Source organism: Peromyscus californicus, unplaced genomic scaffold, assembly GCF_007827085.1.
Source record: "Peromyscus californicus insignis strain IS unplaced genomic scaffold, ASM782708v3 Scaffold_9__1_contigs__length_137607984, whole genome shotgun sequence".
Taxonomy (NCBI): Eukaryota; Metazoa; Chordata; class Mammalia; order Rodentia; family Cricetidae; genus Peromyscus; species Peromyscus californicus.
In genome coordinates this window covers 65,426,225-65,429,448 of record NW_026294617.1, presented here as the reverse complement: position 1 = coordinate 65,429,448, position 3,224 = coordinate 65,426,225, and the positions used below count along the sequence as shown (strand labels likewise).

Genomic DNA, 3,224 nt, shown 5'->3' with positions numbered 1-3,224 from the left:
AGAATCTGAAATATGACTCAAATCTTGTTCTGGGTGAAATAGCTATTAGGAAAATCACACATGGCTGCCACTGTGTGTGGACTGAAGTGCCCTATCAAGTCACGGGCATAAAAAAGTAGTGGTTCTGGTATTACTTGGCTCTTTTGAAAGAGTCTCGCTGTGTAGCTTGGGCTGACCTTGAACTCATGGTAATCTCCCTGCCTCAGCCTTTCAAGAGTTGGGATCACAAGTGTGTGCTGTCCTGCTTGCCTCCTGTAGCAACTTAAAAAAGGATTCATAAAGTGTTCCCAATAGGCTAATCACTAGAAAGGAACCAGGCAGAAAACTAGTGGGTAATTTTTTTTTTCATGGTAATGTCCACAACAATTGAGAAAGAGTTTCTAAACCTTAGGAATGACCAAGCAAGTCCTTTCTTGACGGGAGAGCTGAGTGGCACCATTGTTTGTCAAGCTACTTATTATACGAGGCAAATCCACTTTCTGATGTGTGTTTAGGGAGCAGTACTTGGAGTGTGCTTTCTCCACTGTCCCTCCTCAATTCCTTTTGTCCTCAGCTCCCACATCTGCTAGTTGTAGCGAGTCTTTCTCTGTCCTACCAGCCAGCTCCCAAATCACAGAGACTTACTATTAATTATGAAAGCTTGGCTGATAGTGTAGGCTTGCTACTAACTAGCTCTCATAACTTAAATTAACCCATACCTTTAAAATATGTTGTTTTGTGTGGCTTGGTTACCTTTACTTTGCAAAGCCCATGCTGCTTGCTCTGTGTCCCTGGCATCTCTGCCCTTCTTCTTCCCGGTGTCCTCTATGCCTGGAAATTCTGCCAGCTATTGGCCATTGGCCATTCAGCTTTTTTTTTTTTTTTTTTTTTTTTTTGGTTTTTCAAGACAAGGTTTCCCTGTGTAGCTTTGGAGCCTGTCCTGGAACTCACTCTGTAGCCCAGGCTGGCCTCAAACTCAGAGAGATCCGCCTGCCTCTGCCTCCCAAGTGCTGGCGTGCGCCACCGCCGCCGCCACCACCACCACCCGGCTGGCCATTCAACTTTTTATTAAACCGAATCAGAGTGACATCTCTACACAGTGTAATCAAATATCTCACAACATTTCTCCCCTTTTGTCTGACTAAAAAGGAAAGTGTTTTAATTTTAACATAATTAAACTATATACAATATCAAGGAATATTCCTTTACACTGTGTGAAGATATGTCACTGTGATTGGTTTAATAAAAAGATAAGTGGCCAATAGCTAGGCAGGATTTTTGGGGCAGAGAGAATGCTGGGAAGAAGAAGGTAGAGTCACCAATCAGATATGGAGGAAGCAGGAAAGCGGCATGGGCAGTACAGAGTAAAGGTAATAAAGCCACAAGGTAGAAAGTGAATTAATATAAATGGGTTAATTTAAGTTATAAGAACTAGTTAGAAACAAGCCTAAGCTATCAGCCGAGCTTTCATAATTAAGAAGTCTCTGTGTGATTCTTTGGGAACTGACAGGTGGGACAGAAAAATCTGCCTACAGCTAGTCATGGCAGCTTACCAGGGTTTGACTCATTCATAACTGGTTTTCTTAGCTTGGTGAACACATCCTTCTTGGGCTGGTCTGCTTTGCTTGCCTCTTCATAGTTACTGCTCATCAAAGGGAAGCCAGGAACCAAGACGCACTGGTTAAAGCTTCTCAAGTTCTGCTCTTAATCTTCCCTTGTCCATTGTACCAAAGCAGCCTCACTTCCCGCTGATGACTGCCCCAAGACTGTAACTCTGCTCACCAGCTGGTCCCTGACTACAAGGAATTCAAATACCCAGATGGCAGATACAGTTTTAATTCTACTGAACCCTTTTGTGTCCTTTGATGAGAATATATACCTCTGTTGATAAAAAACAACCTTTAACCATGTATGGACCACAACACAAAAAGTCCCAGTGTGCCGCTGGAAGTGCTTCCACACCTCATCCCCCACGCCCCCAAGATCCAAGCATACTTCTGATTGATGGTACAGTACCATGTGAAGGTCTCTGCACTCGAGAAGACTAGGCCCTATCGTATCTGTGTGTCACCTCCTACTTTGCACATCAGCTATGTTGTGTGTGCTTCTATGTATATATACACATATCCATATCACAAGTATATACATACATACGTATATATACATATATACACATATATACACTGCATGTAAGATGTACGATAGAAAAACTTGTAAAGGACCAGTGTTGGCTCATCCATTAGAAGCAAATCTGTAGAACACATGAGCATAAAATCCAAACCTTGCAGAATAGCACTCATGGAGCAAGTGATCATTATTAGCCCTTTTCTTCAAATAAAAAACGAGGCCCATCTTGAAACATCAGGGTCAGGGCTCTTAGAAACTGTAGCCTTAGGTTCAAAGTATAATAAAATATCTTCAAGAGTCAAAAATGAGGGAGCTTTCCTGAGAGAAGGTCATTTTTTTTCCCCCAAATCTTCACACATCTGAAAATGAAAATGTTGGTTTTTTATATATAGTAACCTATAACTTCTGTCATTCTTCGGCAGGCCACATTCAGATCCTTGTCCTTTGATTCTTTCTCTGCATTCCAGCCCACACTGTAACCTTTTACAAACTTCCCCTTCTTCTCTCCTTCAGCTTGTTCCAATCTCTTTCTCCCTACTTTTCCTTGTCACTCTGGTTTTTCTTAACTACTGCACGTTCAGTTTTGCCATTTGTGAAATGGGAGCACATCAGCTATCTCACAAGAAGATGTTGCGATTAAAAGGAGTGAATATGTTGTGTGAGATTGCTGTGGTTGCTAGAACTGTTGCAGTATTTGTGGTTTGAACAACAAAAATTTACTGCCTCATAACTGTGAAGGCTGAGCATCTGAGATAGTGGCAGAGGGAGGCTTTGGCCCCTCCGAAAGCTCCAGGGTTTCTCACAGTTCCTTCACTCCAAACTTGATCTGGCTTGTTCCCTGTGTAGGTGTTTCTGTGACCAGATTTCTCTTTTCTATAAGATACCAGCCATCGCCGGCGGTGGTGGCGCACGCCTTTAATCCCAGCACTCGGGAGACAGAGCCAGGCGGATCTCTGTGAGTTCGAGGCCAGCCTGGTCTACAGTGCGAGATCCAGGAAAGGCGCAAAGCTACACAGAGAAACCCTGTCTCAAAAAACCAAAAAAAAAAAAAAAAAAAAAAAAAAAAAAGATACCAGCCATATTGGAATAGGAACCTACCCAATGCCAGCATAACCTCG

At 42.7% G+C, this 3,224-nt stretch overlaps 1 non-coding gene across 1 annotated transcript; it reads right to left on the bottom strand.

The window, feature by feature from the left end:
• Positions 1–279: 279 nt before the first annotated feature.
• Positions 280–400, bottom strand: LOC128106814 (small nucleolar RNA SNORA32). The gene has a single exon (XR_008216861.1). It is a non-coding gene; the product is annotated as a small nucleolar RNA SNORA32 (small nucleolar RNA).
• Between the last annotated feature and the right edge of the window lie 2,824 nt (positions 401–3,224).